This window comes from Equus przewalskii, chromosome 8 (assembly GCF_037783145.1).
Source record: "Equus przewalskii isolate Varuska chromosome 8, EquPr2, whole genome shotgun sequence".
NCBI lineage: Eukaryota > Metazoa > Chordata > Mammalia > Perissodactyla > Equidae > Equus > Equus przewalskii.
Genome location: NC_091838.1, coordinates 61,990,587 through 62,008,009, shown reverse-complemented (window position 1 = coordinate 62,008,009; position 17,423 = coordinate 61,990,587). Strand labels below are relative to the sequence as shown.

Below are 17,423 nucleotides of genomic sequence, written 5' to 3'. Positions count from 1 at the left end.
AAAGAAAATGTTCTAAAATTAGATAGTGATGAAAGTTGCACAGCTCTGTGAATACACTAACAGCCACTGATTTGTACACTTTAAAAAAGTGAATACTAATTATATGTCATTAAAACTGTTCTTTAAAAAACTCTCCACAATTTTAGGAAAAAACAATATATGTCAAGTATTTGCATGTAGCATATAATAGGTGCTCATAAACATCCTTAATTCCTCTTTCTTTATTGTTTTTTTTATTTTTTAAATTTTTTATTGAGATATAATTGACATGTAACATTATATTAGTTTCAAATGTACAACGTAATGATTCAATATTTGTATACATTGTGAAGTAATCACCACAGTAAGTCTAACTAACATCCGTCACCTTCGATAGTTACAAATTTTTTTCTCTTGTGATAACTTTGAAGACCACCCCTCTTAGCAACTTTCAAATAGGCAACACAGTACTAATAACTACAATCACCATGCTGTACTTTAAATCTTCGTGTCTTATTTATTTTATAACTGCAAGTTTTTACCTTTTGATCCCTTTATCCATGTCACCTACCTTCCACCCCCAATCTTTGGCAACCACAAATCTGTTCTCTGTATCTATGAGCTTGTTTTTTTTTTTTATTTTAGTCATTTTTTTTTTAAAGATTTTATTTTTTTCCTTTTTCTCCCCAAAGCCCCCCAGTACATAGTTGTATATTCTTCGTTGTGGGTCCTTTTAGTTGTGGCATGTGGGATGCTGCCTCAGTGTGGTTTGATGAGCAGTGCCATGTCGGCGCCCAGGATTCGAACCAACGAAACACTGGGCCGCCTGCAGCGGAGTGCACGAACCTAACCACTCGGCCACGGGGCCAGCCCCTATGAGCTTGTTTTTTTGAGGTTTTTTTTCTTTTTTGCTTTAGATTCTTCATACAAGTGAGATTATGTGGTATTTGTCTTTCTGTCTGACTTATTTCACTTCGCATAATGCCCCCAAGGCCTTTCATATTGTTGCAAATGGCAAGATTTCTCTTTTTTTATGGCTAATAGTCCATTGTGTATATAGCACATTTTATCTGTTTACCCAACAATGAACGCTTAGTTTGTTTCCATATCTTGGCTATTGTAAATATTGCTGCAATAAACATGGGGGTACGGATATGTTTTCAAATTAGTGTTTTCATTTTCTTTGGATAAATACCCAGAAGTAGAATTGCTGGATCATATAGTAGTTTATTTTTAATTTTTTGAGGCACCTCCATAGTAGTTGCACCAATTTACATTCCCACCAACAGTCACAAGGGTTTCCTTTTTTCCACATACTCGCCAACACTTGTTATTTCTTGTCTTTTTGATAGTAGCCATTCTAACAGTCGTGAAGTGATACGTCAGTGTGGCTTTGATTTGCATTTCCCTGATGATTAGTGATGTTGAGCATCTTTTCATTTACCTGTTGGACATCTGTATATCTTCTTTGGAAAAGTGTCTATTCAATCTTTTTTAATTGGATTGTTTGTTTTCTTTCTATTGAGTTGTATGACTTCTTTATATATTTTGTATATTAACCCCTTATCAAATAAATGATTTGAAAATATTTTCTCCCATTCAGTAGGTTGCCTTTTCATTTTGTTGATGGTTCCATTTACTGTGAAAAGCTTTTTAGTTTGATGTAGCCCCACTTGTTTATTTTTGCTTTTTCTTTTCTTTTTTGTGAGGAAGATTGTTGCTGAGCTAACATCTGTGCCAATCTTCCTCTATTTTATGTGGGATGCTGCCACAGCATGGCTTGATGAGCAGTGCTAGGTCCTCGCCTGGGATCTGAACCTGCAAATCCCGGGCCACTGAAACAGAGTATGTGAACTTAACCACTACACCATTGGGCCAGTCTCTCTTTATTTTTGCTTTTCTTTTTTGTATCAGATTCAAAAAGTCACTGAAAAGGGAATTACTGCTGATGTTTTCTTCTAGGAGTTTTATGGTTTTGGGTCTTATGTTCAAGTCTTTAATCCATTTTGAGTTAATTTTTGTGCATGGTATAAGATAGTGGTCCAGTTTCATTCTTCTGCATGTGGCTATCCAGTTTTCCCAGCACAATTTATTGAAGAGACTGTCCTTACCCCACCGTATGTTCTTGGCTCCTTTGTTGTAAATTAGTTGACCATATAAACTTGGGTTTACTTCTGGACTCTCCATTCTGTTCCATTGATCTACGTGTCTGTTTTTATGTCAATACCATACTGTTTTGATTATTATAGCTTTGTAATAGATTTTGAAATCAGGGAGCATGATGCCTCCAACTTTGTTCTTCTTTCTCAAAATTGTTCTGGCTATTTGGAGTCTGTTGTGGTTCCATACAAACTTTATGACTGTTAGTTCTATTTCTGTGAAAAATATCACTGCAATTTGGTAGTGATTGCATTGACTCTGTAGATTGTTTGGAGTAGTATAGACATTTTACAACATTAATTCTTCTAATCCATGAGCACAAAACCTCTTTCCATTTATTTGTGTCTTCTTCAGTTTCTTTCATTAATATCTTGTAGTTTGCAGCGTGCAGTCTTTCACCTCCTTGGTTAAATTTATACCTAGGTATTTTATTCTTTTTGATACAATTGTAAATGGGATTGTTTTCTTAATTTCTCTTCTGATCATTTGTTACTAGTGTCTAGAAATACAACAGATTTTTGTATACTGATTTTGTATCCTGCAACTGTACTGAATTTGTTTATTAGTCCTAATACATTTTTGAAATATTTAGGGTTTTTTGTATTTAAAATCATGTCATCTGCAAACAGTGGCATTTTTACCTCTTCTTTCCAATTTGGATGACTTTTATTTCTTTTTCTTGCCTAATTGCTCTGGCTAGGACATCTAGTACTATATTGAATGAAAGTTGCAAAAGCGGGCAACCTTGTCTTGTTCCTGATCATTGGAGAAAAGCTTTCAGCTTTTCACTATTGAGTGTCATGTTAACCAGGGGCTTGTCATACATGGCCTTTATTATGTTGAGGTATGTTCCCTCTATATCTACTTTGTTGAGAGTTTTTATCATAAATGGATGTTGAAGAACTCTTTCATATAACTATGGATCCAATCTATTATTTTTTGAGATCTCTCATTCACTTGAATTTCAATATATTGTTTGCAACCAGGAAGGAAAAAGAATTATAATTAGAAAATAGGCAGAATTGTGCAAATCTCTGAGTAACTCAAGGAAATGTGTCACAGTATTATATTTATTATGTTTTTCTATAGGGAAAAAAATATCTGAGTATCATAGCTTACAGGATCAAGTTAAATACCCCTGCTTGGCAGTCGAGTTATTCTAAAACCTGGCCCTATCTTTACCTACTCACCTTTATCGCACAGTTGGTACTCTTCTCCCCCATGAGGTATGTTGCTCACTTTTCCAAGGTATATGCCAGTCTCCTCTCTTACTTTTGTGACTTATTCTGACCACCTGATTTAGGATGGTTTCTCTGGTGTCTCTCTATTCATGCAGTTCCAACTCAGCCTCACAAATGCACTTAAGTCCTCTCTCTACCAAGAAGGTTCTCACCACCATTGAAGCCAACACTGATTCCCCATCTCTGAAAGCCTATCCCTGCGGGTCTGTATCCGATGACCACGACTCCTGAAATCAAAATCACAACTAAATTAAAATGGATTATGCTAAGCTTCCAGAAAACAGGCTCTATGCTAACTAGAAGTATAAACTATAACACTCTGCTTGTTCTCCAATTATTTCTATTCTGTAAGCATATTCTTCCTAAACAAAAATTAAACTACCCAAAGAAAGCTGTGTGTTATATGTCCTCAATATCCTACCAAGTTCCTGATATGATCCTAGGCATAAAGGAAATACTCTGTAAGTTGATTTGTATAGAATAGGCTATTCAATAAATTGACTGATTAATAATACAAAATTAATACCAAAAAATATACTATTGTTTAACCTATTCCAAGTCTCAGCAGCCTTATCACAAGAACAGAGTTGGACCTAGGAATGGGAGGGGCCCCGGGCGTCAGTCTCTTCCTGATGCCAGGCAGACTTTGGGCTAGCACTTCGACAGGGTTCAGTCTTTCCCAGACAGCAATACTCAAAGCAGAACTTTAAAAGCAAAGAATGAAATGGCACTGGATTCCATGGATCCAGACCAGATGGCCCCTGAGAATACTTTTCCCCATTACTGTCCCATATCGTGCATACTTACGAGTGAGAGTCTGCAAAATCCTGTCTGATTTCAGCATTGGCCAAATAACCCGAGCTGTTAGTGGGATAGTCACTTCCTTCTGCTCCATTTCCTGAGCATTCAACCAAAGGAAGATGTAAAGTGCTATGACCATGTTTCTAGATAGCTCACAAATTAAAAACCTTAAGGTTTTCTGCAGTTTCCAAAGGAAACCCAGAAAAGCTGAAAGATGACTGATATGATTAATATATTTATTGGCATTAGAACATTGTTATTGCTGGTATCAGAGTGACATCATTTTTCATAAAACACCATAATTGTCTTTGAATGTCATAAAAGGTGTAATTCATTCTCATGGAAATTAGAGAACACTGCAAAGCTTCAGTCAAAAGGGGACTACATGATACAGATGATAAAATGTGCTGGATTTACATTTCTGTCCATAAACCAGGAGTGAAACTACAGAGAATTTAGCTTGAGATGAAAACTGTAATAACCAGAAATTAGTTTAGGCATCCGTCTAATCTCATTTTTTCATGGTGTAGAACTATTCATAGGGAAATCTGTTTTCCTTCCTTGGCCAATATTTCAGCTGTCTATTGCCCAAATGAAAATACTCAAAGTGGGAGGGGCTGAAGATGCCAACTGAAATATATCTTATTGGAGATGGCAGAAGCAACTCAGTTCTCACTAAAGCACACAAGACGGAAGATATAAAGCACCCAATGTGTAAAAGTCCTTTGCTCAAAATATTTAGGCTCTCATCTGCTAAGCTGTCAGAAATTCTTAAGGACAAATCCTAGAATCCATCACATACGAATTCCTTTTTCAACCAGTCGAGGTGATGAAGTCTGGGTAAGTGTTTAGAAATTCCCTCCTATTACATTATACATCAACGTTCCTTCCTTCTCCACCCCCACCTCAACACAAACCCCACTAGAAATTCCTCCTGCTGCCAAGAGCTTTAGAAAACCTTTACATTATTAATTTTTCCATGGATTCACTGTGTTTTGGAAGCCTCACAAAAAGCGGAGTACAGAGTTGGAGGGCAATAAAACAGTCAGAACAAATGGCAAACCTTTCAGTTTGGCACCATGGAATGTATCGTGCATCTGTGCATTCCTCTCTGTGCGGCGGGAAACTTCTCAAATCTGGTCCTCAGTTTATGTTACTCAGGCAAATGGTCCTTTAGTTACTCTGTGGGAGACAGCCCTCAAGGAGAAAGGCAACATTATGGGCCAGTGATTCTCAGTTTTCATGTGCATAGCTATCACTTGGGGGTTTTCTAAATGTGTATTCTGATTCAGTAGGTCTGTGTGTAGGGCCTACGACTCTGCATTTCTAACAAGTTCCTAGATAAAGCTGCTGATGCTGGTTCATGGACCACACTTTGAAATGAAAGGAGATAGCTTACCTTCTATACCAGACTGGGCTTCCTGCAATTAAGTTAGTGGTTGCACTTGACTTTGTTAAAACAAATATGAAATTATTCCAATTCAAAATGTTTGCGAAAACAAAATCCATTTCATTTCCATTTGGGGCCAGTATATACTAGGGAGTAAAACAGCCATTAATTAACCCAGGGAATGAGGTGGGTGGCCGAGGAAGAATTCTTTGATCTTTTACATAAGCACTTTTCTTTCTCACTTTCCAACTGCGTATTTTGCTTCCTTGTTAAAAGTAGCTAATGCCAATTTTATCTTGTGGTTTTATTAAAGAGTTCATCTCAGCTAAGTACAGTTCAGTCCCAGAAATGTCACCATAGCCCATGTGCATCAGGCACAAGGATTAGACAGAACAGAGCTTTGCATGGCCTGTTTTATTTTGCTCACCCAAAAGGAATCTCATGTTCAGTTCCAACCCAGATGTCATTTGGGGTGACATTATATAGAAATTCCAGTAATTAAACTCACTAAACTATGACCAGCTGGTGTTAACCCTCTTGTTAGGTCACAAATTGCTTCCTTCTCTTGTGTGAGAAGATATCTAAGAGCTCCTCTGTGTTCTGAATTAGTTACAAGCTCTCAGGAAAATGACCTCAGAAGGCTCAATGAGCAGTGATCAGAAAGGGACCTGTGTGTGTCTGAATGTGTGCTGTCCATGGGCGTATGCGCATACACAGGCTACAGGAGAAAGAATAAAAATCAGTAAAACCTGAATTTCAGATGTTGGTGCAGAAATACTAGCATAATTACCTAAAGGAGGCCTCTTCCCCAGAGGCAGTCAGAAAGTAGTTTACCAAAGTCCTTCTAGAAAAGTCCAGAGAAGGTCAGAAGAAATCCAAAACCCATAAAAAATGGCATTGGAGACTCTCCCCTGCATTCCAGACAACAGTTAAAAATTGCAAGTATTTACTCAGCACCTGCCATATGCATACTAGTACGGGTATAGAAGAGCCAAGGGCGTAGTAAAGCCAATAGATTCGTTCGGCTAATAGTACTGATGCCTTCGGCTAGGAATACAGCCATTGCCCTCAAGGGACCTCTTGGGTAGAAAATATTGTTTAGGGCCTTTACAATGTCTCCTCCTGTCCTCACAGATTAAAGCTCCGGGGAGGCGACGTGAGTTAGAGACAGTTGCATTACATGTCTGTATAAGGGGTGAGGCCGAATTTAATGTGGCTACAGCTGTCAAAAGAGACTTGGGAATGAAGTAGGACTTGAGCTTCATAGAATGCATAGAGGTAAAGACATAGCAGAGCTGATAAGAAATACTTTCCCATTGGGATATTTTTATCTAATAAGAAAGACAAAAATAAAATGCGCACTGTATGTACATATATATGAGACAGACACACACATATATAAGCATGTAGAGATACAACTAAGCACTGTGCTGTTGACAAGAAAACAAATATTCTCCCTTATAAGAGAAGCTGAAAGGATGAGTAAGTAAATTGAAGGCAGGAAATGGATCTTATCCATTCTTCGAACCCTAATATCCAGCACAAGATCTGACACGTGATAGGTGCACAAGATTGTCTGAATAATAAAGGTCTAAATCTTCATTTACGCTTTGAGTTCCAGGTCAGAGGTGAGAGCCTCCGTGAATATTCCTGGATCGTTCCCTCAAATCTCTCCCTCTTTTGTCCTTTGCTTCATCTGTGGCAGTTTCCCACCCTCAACCACCGCATGTGAAGGTCGCGAAGGCAAGGTATGAATTCTAACTCTTCCCCAGAGATCCCTTCAAAACACCAAGGTGAAGTGCTTGACAACATTTGTGGGGTGGTTGCAGTGACCAAAGAACCTGCTATCATTTAATTTAAGGTCATCCTATTACTTATATAGGGAAAATGTGTTGAAAAAAAATAGAGAAAATGCAGAGAGAAAGTAATTCAGGTCCATTGGTATAAAGTAGCTTAAGGTTAGCAAGAGTGTAGAGCATCAGGCGTTCTCAAACATGATTGACAGGAGAATAACTTCACCTTTCTGTAGTGCAATTTTATTACACACATTGCAAATTTAAATTCATATACCTTTAACACTTCCACTTCTAGGAACTTTGTCTACAGTTACACTCATGTGTGCAATCATCTCTGGACAAAGATATTCATTGCAGCATTTGTTTGTGGTAGAAAAATACAGAAAATAAACCAAATGTGCATTAGTATAGGAATGATTCGATGAGTTCTGGTGTGTTCAGCCAGTCAAAGACTAAACAATCTAGAAAAAGAAGGGACCAAGCTCCAAGACACGTTAAATTGAAAAGAAACCAAAATACGAGTAGTAGACATTATTGATGGTTTCAAAGGAACGTGTACACATGTAACTGATTATAAGTGTGTAGAATCTCTTTTAAAAGATATACAATAAACTAAATAAAATAATTGCTTCTTGTTAAGGAAACTTGGGAGCAAAAAGAGAGCCTTAAATTCTCATGTAGACCTTACTGTATCGTTTGCATTGTTTTGCTATGCATCCATATTGGTTTTTAAGATAAATTTTATAAAATTACTGTTTAGGAAAATAGAGCAACTTAAGGATATTCGGACACCACAATAGGTGCCATATCGGCTACAAATACTCCAGCAAGTCTCCAATCACAATTTCCTAGCATTCTGCCTCAGGATGGCAGTCTCGTTCTTCCATTACTTCATTACTCCAGCAAAAATGTAATTTGGATTTCCTCTGAGTATTCCCTGACTTCACCTGCAATGTCTGAGTCCACAGTGAATTCAATTATTAAGGAACTGCTTCCCCAGAAAGAAGACTTTGGTTTTATTATATTTACTGCACCCGATCTTTTTCTTTTCTAACTTTCCCTCTCTTTTAAACTCTCACCAACACAATCTTGCCTCCCCCAACACAGAATGCACATGCTAAAATGGATGGGTTTTCCTCTTACCAGCTGGATGGGTGGAGAGTTTCCAGAATCTTGCCATGGCTAAGGAATACCATTTAGACACCTACCATAAATATATATGCCTTGTTTTCTCATTATTCTAAGTGGTGTTTTTATTTTACTCCATTTTAACCCCAATTCCTCAAGTTCTACATATTCTTCTATATCCACTGTGGTATTTTTTCCTCAACAGAATATTTTCTTCCAACAAAATTTTGTGGGAATATCCATAGGGTCATCATGGGCTTCTCTGGGTTAAATGGGAAATGGGGATGCTGACCCACCTGCATGCCTTTTCTTCTCCCTGCCCACTTACTCTTCACTCTCCACTCTCCCCCCACCCTCTGGAGTTGCGTTTCAAAGTATATCGCTAAATTTTGAAGTATCACCAAAACGTGACTAAGTTTCCACAGTCGAGTTTGAAAACCTCTGTCTAGAGAAAGGAAAGCCAGCTGTAAGGAAATGTAAGCTCAAGTCAATATTTTCAGAAAGAGGCAAAGTTATTATAGTGAGATAGGAAAAAATGTAGCCTCAGGTCTTCTGGCCCGAGCTGCAGAGAATGCCTAAAAACATTTTATGCTCCAGACTTCCAAGAAAACTGCAGCACGTTAAAGAGCAGCGGAACAGATTTCTGTCTGCCAAACACCTACTATTTTTTTAAGTGAGAATAAAAGGGATTTTAATATTTTATGACTCCAAGAAAATATGTTATCAAAAACATTATACCTACAAAACCTGTTTTCCTGACATTGAAAATATTTTTTTTAATTGAGGTATGCTAGAAAGCTCTGTTACTCTCGACCTGCTCTCCCACTCTAGTCCTCAGGCAGAATTAAGACAGCCATGGAGGTCTATTCTTTCAATGGACAGCCTCCTTCTTAGGCAGAAAGATTTAGCAGAAAGCACCAGGGCCTTGGAACCCAGCTAGTCTCAAATCCCAGGTTGGCCATGAACTTGGGTGTGCTACTGTCACATTGAGCCTCAGTTCCTCCCTTATAAATCCAGGCTGGTGTTTGTAAGCAGCGTGGTGTAGTAGTCAAGAGCAGAGAGTCTGAAGTTAGACTGTCCCAAATCTCAGCTCTAGCACCTTCTAGATGTGCTATGCTGGGCAAGTCTTAACCACTCCGTGCCTCGGTTGCCCAATCTTCAAAGTAGGGCAAACACTAGTACGTATGTCATAGGGTTATCATAAAGATTCAATGAATTATTTTTGTAAAGCACTTAATAAGTACTACATAAGTATTTGTTAAATATCTGTGCATAGTAGCATTATTTATTGTTATTTAAGTTATACCAAAAGCAGAAGTGGAAATGGTAAGTGCTGTGGATCAGGACTAGGTGTCAACTCAGAGTATTAGGAATGGATGGTCTTCATAAGCCCTTCTGTCCTCTATGATGTGATTTTTCTTATTATTGTTCATGTACATGCATTACTTTGATATTTTTTAAATATTTAAAAAATAAAACCCACAGTGCTAGATATGAGATATTGTCAATCTACTCAATCTTACCAAATCTGTTCCTTCTCTCGTAAAATTAGGACAATAACCTCAATCATTGTTTGCTCCCTTTCTATCTCTTTATTTCTGGAAGGAAACAGTTTCTGAAGTATGTAGGACAACTAGCTATGTGACCTTAGAAATCATGTAATCTTTCTCACTCTGTTTTCATCAGAGTTGCACTAGATCTCTGAAGCTTTTTCAGCAATGAAGCCAATGCATGAAATTTTGTTATCTTTTTAGCTTAGAAAAATACAAATGTTATTATCACACAGTTCTGTAGGTTTGAAGTCCACCACAGGTCTCACTGGGCTAAAATAAAGGTGATGGTAGAGCTGTGTTCATTTCTGGAGGCAACAGGGGAGAATTCATTTCCTGCCTGTTCCAGCTTCTAGAGGCTGCCCTCACGCCTTGCTTCTGACCTTCCTACATCTTCAAAGCCAGTATCAGCTGGCCGAGCCCTTCTCACATCTTATCACTCTGACCTCCTCTTCTGCTTTTTTGTCTTTAACCCCTCTACTTCATTTATTTTAACTGAGGTGCAATTCTTAAATTGTAAAATTAACCATTTTAAAGTGAGCAATTCAATATATTTAGGGCATTTAGTGCATTCACAATGTTGTACGACCACCTTCTTTATCTAGTTCTAAAACAGTTTACCACCACCTAAAACAGTTCTTCCCTAGTTCAACAGGAAATCTTGTGCTCATTAGGCAGTGGTTCCCTATTTCCTGCTCTCCCTATCCCCTGGCAACCAGCAGTCTGATTTCTGTCTCTATGGATTTACCTATTCTGGATACTTCATGTAAATAGAATCATATAGTATGTGAGTGACATTTTCTGTCTGGCTTCTTTCACTTCATATTTTTATGGTTCATCTATGTCCTAGCATGTACCAGCACTTAACTCCTTTTTTGGTTGAATAATAATCCATTTCATGGATATACCACAATTTGTTTACCCATTCATCCACTGATGGACCTTTGGCTATTTCCACCTTTCAGCTATTATGAATTGTCTGTTATGAACATTCTTCTGCATGTACTTGAGTACCTGTTCCTGTTTTCAATTTTTTTGAATAAATGCCAAGGAGCAGAATTATTGGGTCAGATGGTAATCCTATGTTTAACTTTCTAAGGAACCATCAAACTGTTTTTTACAGCAGCTGAATGAAGTTACCCTTAATTTTAATACATATCCAGAGAACTACAGTCCCTCCCTTTCATGTGGCCCCTTCTGCCAATACCTCCTAGGATTGCAAAGCTTCCTCTGACATTTATGAAAGCAGGAAGCCCAGCTAAACAATATCCAACTGTGCAAAACTACCAGAAACTCCTGGGAGGTTGGCAAGGCTTTCTAAAGAGGTTTAGACCTTCCAAAACTTTGATGAAGCTGCTCCATGACAGACACATGCTCAAAATATGTTAGGTGTTTTGTAAATGTGGAAATAATGTAAAGTCAAATAAGTCAGCTGGCTTTTAGAAGTTGAAAAGCAAAACAACTACAATTTCAGTCTTCATAAAGTATTTACTACATCAAACCCTTTATTCATTTGGCAAAAACATATTAACTGCCTGCTATGTACCTAGCATTGTGCCCTGATTAAATAACACGATCCCTCTTATGAGAGAACACATGATCTATCTAGGGAAACAGATGGTAAGCAAATAATCATCTTAGAATGTGACAAGTGCTAAGAACAGGGTATGGACAAAGTGTCACGGGGGTGCAGTAGATGAAGGAGTTTATCATGTCTAAGAAGCTGAAAAAAGTCTTCACAGGAAAAGAGATTTTCAGCCAGATCTTAAAGCATGAGTAGGAAGGAATGTGATCATCAGAGATGGGCTGAGGCCTAGGGTGCTATGATCAATGGCTTGAGAGCATACAATTGCAGCACAAATTTATGGAATCTTTAAATAATCAAGTATATCTAGAAATAATAAGGTATGTGACTATGAAGGAGTGAAACTGGAAAGTACATATTTGTCCTATTAATCAACCGTAAACGAAGTGACCCCTGCCAGCATGCAGCCATCCCCTTGGGAAACAGCCCACTCCCAACAATGGGAGTCCTCTAGGGGATCAGTAGCCCACATTGGCTTAGCACTGGCATCAAGAGCATGCAGGAATGTATGACTTACTGCTGGGGTATCAGTTAGAAGATGTCAAGACCTCAGAATGGCATTTCTCTGAATTTCTAAATGCATCTGTCAAAATCCTAGAAAGCTCTATTGTATAGTATATAAGCACATAAGCTTTGGAAGAAAACTGCCCAGGATGACTTCTTTTTCTCTCTAACCGTCAGTTTCCTCACCTGTAAAATGGGCCTCATGAAAATATCTGCCCTGTAAGGTTTTGAGAGGATTAAATGACCAAAATATGCATACATATCTTAATATAGTGCTAAGCACATAGTAAGCGTTTATAAATGCGGCTTAATGTTGTTCTTAATAAGAAGCCTTAAGGATTCAAACTAATTTGGTTCCTGGGAAAAACTATATACTTCAACTTTCTCTCGAATGAAAAGTTTGGGTCAAGGGGTTAATTATGACCTCAAAATCTTAATCACCAATATCCTAAGAAGATCCGGATTTTTTTGTTCATATGCTTGGTAAGAAAAATCCATGATTTTCAGTTCTTTGTAGAGCCCTAGATAGTTGCTTTTTTTGAGAATTTTCAAAAAAGCATTCTCAGCTGGGAAAGCATACATCCTGTCATGCTATTTCCTATACTTCTAGAGCATTTCCCTGAAAAAAATGTCAAGAGTGACTAAGAGAGAGAACTCCAGGTTTTAGTAAGAGTAGTCTCTTATCGGTTAACAGAATTTCAAGTATGTTACATTAGTGTTTGCTATTTGAGCCCTTGCAACTTTTCAAAGTTTTACATTCCAGACTATCTAAATAACTCAGCAAAAGCTAAACCTACCTTGGCAGAGCTTTATCCTCAGGTGAATTTAAATTTAGAAAAATGGAGATTATTCTGACACAGCTAAAAGACTTTTCTTCAAAATCTGTCACATTTAACAACCGTGTCCAGGCGGGAATTTACTCCTTCCGGTATGACAAAGAGGAGGATGGACCAAAGAGATCAAGCTCAGACATTGGACATGCCTTGGCTTTACTCAAAAAAGAACTGGTAAGAACATTGGAAATATTATTAAATTTACATGAGGAGAAATACGACAGGCAACACAAACAGATTATGAGAGCCATAACTGGGAAGTGGGAAATATTCCTGGTCAATAATTAACAATAAGTTTAGGAGAGCAGAATACACTGTATATATTTTTACATTCAGAGCATCTGTCCTAATGAAAGTGTTTTGAGGGGGGTAGTTTGTTTTTTTACAAAAGGAAGAAGTGCCCACCATAATGGCAATGTATGGCTGATTCACCTAAAGTCTGACAGCTTATATAGCCGTTAGCAATTTATTGACGGCTAACTACATTTCATCCGAGAAACCAATGAATGACTCAGAATCGCTTCTTCCTTTGCTCTTCTGCTGCTTCTAAGCTATTCTTAGGATGCAATGTGCAGGGAATTTCCTGTGCTCTGAAAATATCTAAGATCTGCCTTCATTAAATGCTGCATTTTCATCAAACTTAAAAATGAGGCATACATTCTTCAGTTTAAAAATCAAACAAACACTGCAACCTTTTGGAACCTCCAAACTTTCAATCTTGCCATTGTATTTGGAAAATCATCCCCTTCGTCTTGTTTAATAATTAGTTTCCAAGTGACTGCCCAAAGAGAGAGTTCTTCTTCACTGTCCAATGCTCTGACATTGGACTGGGTCATTTTGAACCTGTTCACAGTGTTAGATGACTCCAAACAAACAAGAAAACTTTGTGCGGAAGAAAAGCTGTGCCCTAAAATTGGTTTTCTGTTCAATTCCAATAATTTACTTGTTTGCAATTATCTTTCCATTACATTGGCTGTTTGTCTTTCCATGGGAGACACTGAGCTTCATCAGCCATCACAGTGAGCAAAGGGAAGGCAGAGCTATTGATCCACCAGCAAAGCACCTGAGTGAGCTGGGCGTGTTATGATTATGGGCTGATGAGTTTAAAAGCTTTCCCTTTAGTTTTCAAAGCAAGTCAAAATTACTTAGACAAAATAGTCTCTGTAGTTGTCGGGTTTTTTTCTTTTTGGAGATTTGCTGTGATGTTCTAACCTCAAAGATTTATCTCTGAAACAAAATTTCTGGTTATACTCTAATCTTTTGTGAAAAAAATTAAAACAAATAGTCTTATGTGCTAGAAGCACTGAAATTTTACAACTGTAAGGTGAATAGTAGAATATTGAATTTCCTATACAATTGCAAGGGCTTGAACATCAGAAGTCGATAATATGCCCACCCTTTAACCAATAGAAATGTTCACATCTTATCTTGTAATTCTTATCTATTTTATAAAGGTTCACATCTTATCTTATAATTAAGAGAAATAAATCATTGGAGTGTCACTACCTGTGAATAAATAGAGAAAACAGCAATCCTGGCAGAGCCAATGCAACTTAACTTAGAAAAACGAATAAGCTCGACACCATGGGCAGAGGACACCAATCCCATGTAGAAAATGTTGGAAATAGCAGTTTTGCCCTTAGTTGGCATTTCTATGTGGTATCTCTTTAAATGAATGCAATTTTTTCCATCAACATTGATTTCTTTTCCAGAAGGTTATATGGGATAAAATAAAACAATATTGACATTATTTGCTCACTAGGAAGTAATATGTCACTAGGGCAAATGAAAACTAGTCCTGATTACCTTTCTGATAAGTTGAGACTATCTTATCTTGTCCTTATCAATGTCCTTTACTATCACTTTAGACAAAGTTATCAGTAATTTGATAACTTTTATCTGTTAGTTACAGTTCATTATTATTTATAAACAGATATCATACACACTTTTCTTTATTTATATCTATATAAATATAAAGACATGTTTATCATATGTAATCCTTCTACCTACTGATTTAAGTTAAGAGGAAAGGATTCAGACTCAGAGACTTTAAGTTTTCGTGCACTCAGTTTTGGAAGAATTATTTTTTTCTACTTCAACAAAAAGGATATCCCTCTTTTTAATAATGTTCCTGGTTTAGTCCTAGTTACAAGAATCAGAAACTGAGTATGTTAGGAAGATGCAGAGATCTACACATATCAGAAAACCCCTAGTAGAGCATTAAAGCTGGCTCAGTTTCTTTTTTTTCCTCTTTTCTTTTTTTAGCTTGATTGAGGTATAACTGATATACAAAAAATGCGCACATTTAACGTATATGTCGTGATGAGTTTGGACATACGCATAAACCCATAATGCCTAATTCCAAGGTTCCCGGCACTATCCAGCGACCCTTCAGGATAGAGAGATCGTCACCAAAGCCTGGGGCTGTAGTGCCGTGTTTGGACTTCTTAAGCTTTTCTTTGAACCATTTCATGAAATTTTTGTTGTAGTCATATTTCAGGGCAGCAGGTTAAGTGATTCCTTACATAAAAGATTTGAAATTTTCTGGGTTTTTTTTTTTTTTTTGTATCACTATCTAAACTTCCCCTCTTAATTTTATTTTTTATTTTTTGTTCCTACTAGTAGCCTAGCAAGGATTGGTGATTTTGATGTGAGATCTGACAAAAATCTTTGCCCTCTAGGACATCACAATATCACATAAAATGAGTCTTCTTCCTCTCTTCCTCCAGTTTTCTTTTCCTTCAACAATCGACAAATCAAGTGATAGCCAATTAACAGGCAGCATCCTTCAAGACCAAAATTTATTTCCAAGAAATTTAAATTCCTTGGGAGAAAGAAAAGAAAATTGCAAGACTCTGTTATAAATTCTTTCCAAACATCTTATTTAAACATGGATAATCCTATGAAGTGTTTTATACATGAAGAAACTTAGGCTCAGAGAGCTTGAGAGACATACCCAAGGTCACACTGTAACTGATAGAATTAGGATTTTACCCCAGTTCTGTGTAACTCCCTACTCTTTCCCATAACTTACACCTTCTCCAAAGACAGTGGCAGGAAGCAAGGTGGCAGGTGAACATTAGAACAGAGGGGAAAAACCTGTACAGAAATGAAGAAATAAGAATTTTCTTATCTTGTTCTCCAAATAAAAATGATCAGGAGGAATCACAGCGAGACTGAAGAGAATAGGTTAGCCTATGACTCAGGACCCTGCCCAGGTTTCACTGCTCTCCTCTAAAACATTGTCATTAATTGCTTCACTCGACGCTAATTTATCGGGCACCTAGTAAGAGCCGAGCACTGTGAGAGTCACTAATACAGCACAGTGAGCAAGAGTCTCTGTTCAGAAGAGCCAAACAATTAACAAGTAAACAAAGAAAAATATAATAAACAAAATAATTGGGTGGCCTGGGTTTCTCTGAGAAGTTGACATTTGATTTGGGATCTGAAGAATGGGAAGGAAACAGCTGTAGGAAGAATTTTCTAGGCAGTGAAAACAGTAAATTCAAAGGCCCTGAAGCAGGAGAGGGCTTGACACAGAAGAAATTGAAAAGCAGCCTACTAATGTAGCCTTGTGAACCCCAGGGTGGGTGATAGGAGGTGGTGTTGGAGTGATAGATGGGAGCTGACCAAGCCAGGCCTTTAGGCTAAGATGAGGTTGTCATTCTTCTCCCTATGTTCTACTTTCTTCCTTCTGTCAACAGCCAAGCACAAAGCTTTTTATTTGGGGCAATGCCCCCAATCAGGAAACACATTGTAGTTTTCTTCTCAGTACCTCCCACAGGACCAAGTCCTCAGTGACCACTAGGAGGGCTACTCAGTGATCACACTTCATGTTTTTATGGGATTTACAAATTACAGTGGACTTCCAGGCATCTTTTTCCTTCCTCACAACCACCAGGATATTAGTGTAGTCTAGTAGCTGTGTGCCTGGGCTGTAGAGTCACTTACACCTGGGCGCTTCCACTAAATCATGGCTGTGTGACTTCACACAAGTCACCTAATCTAGTTGAGTAGATCCCAGGTTTCTCATTTCCAAAAGGGAACACCTATCTCGCTGCATTCGTTCTGTGGGGATTAAGCAAGTTAAAGTATCTAGATTGCATAGCGTCGGGCCTGGCAGGGAGTAAGTGCACAATACATGTACATGTTTTAACTGCCCCCCGCCCCATTCTACAGATAGGGGAACGAGAATCAAAGAGATTAAGTGACTGCACATTTAGGAGATGCTAGAACCAAAACTTCAGATACTTCGTTTAAGTGCTTTTTCTCTCCACTGCAGTGAATCACTGCAGAGTGAAAGGAGGTTAATCAACCTGTTTCCACCCTACGGGAGAAGGAATCATGTACAGCGAGAGGAAGGTCAATTTCTGGGAGCGTGGGATTAGTTTGAGCATTGATCTAAAACTCTTACACAAGAATTTCTTAAGGGCACACTTGCTTTCCATTAAGCATT

The 17,423-nt window shown here is 37.8% G+C and overlaps 1 long non-coding RNA gene across 1 annotated transcript in view; it reads left to right on the top strand.

Annotated features, from left to right (window-relative positions):
• Window positions 1–12,888: 12,888 nt before the first annotated feature.
• The window catches only part of LOC139085110 (uncharacterized), a 37,709-nt gene continuing 33,174 nt past the window's right edge, over window positions 12,889–17,423 (top strand). Inside the window, exon 1 of the long non-coding RNA XR_011543157.1 lies at window positions 12,889–13,141. This is a non-coding gene — a long non-coding RNA (uncharacterized lncRNA). The remainder of the gene's footprint in view (window positions 13,142–17,423) is intronic.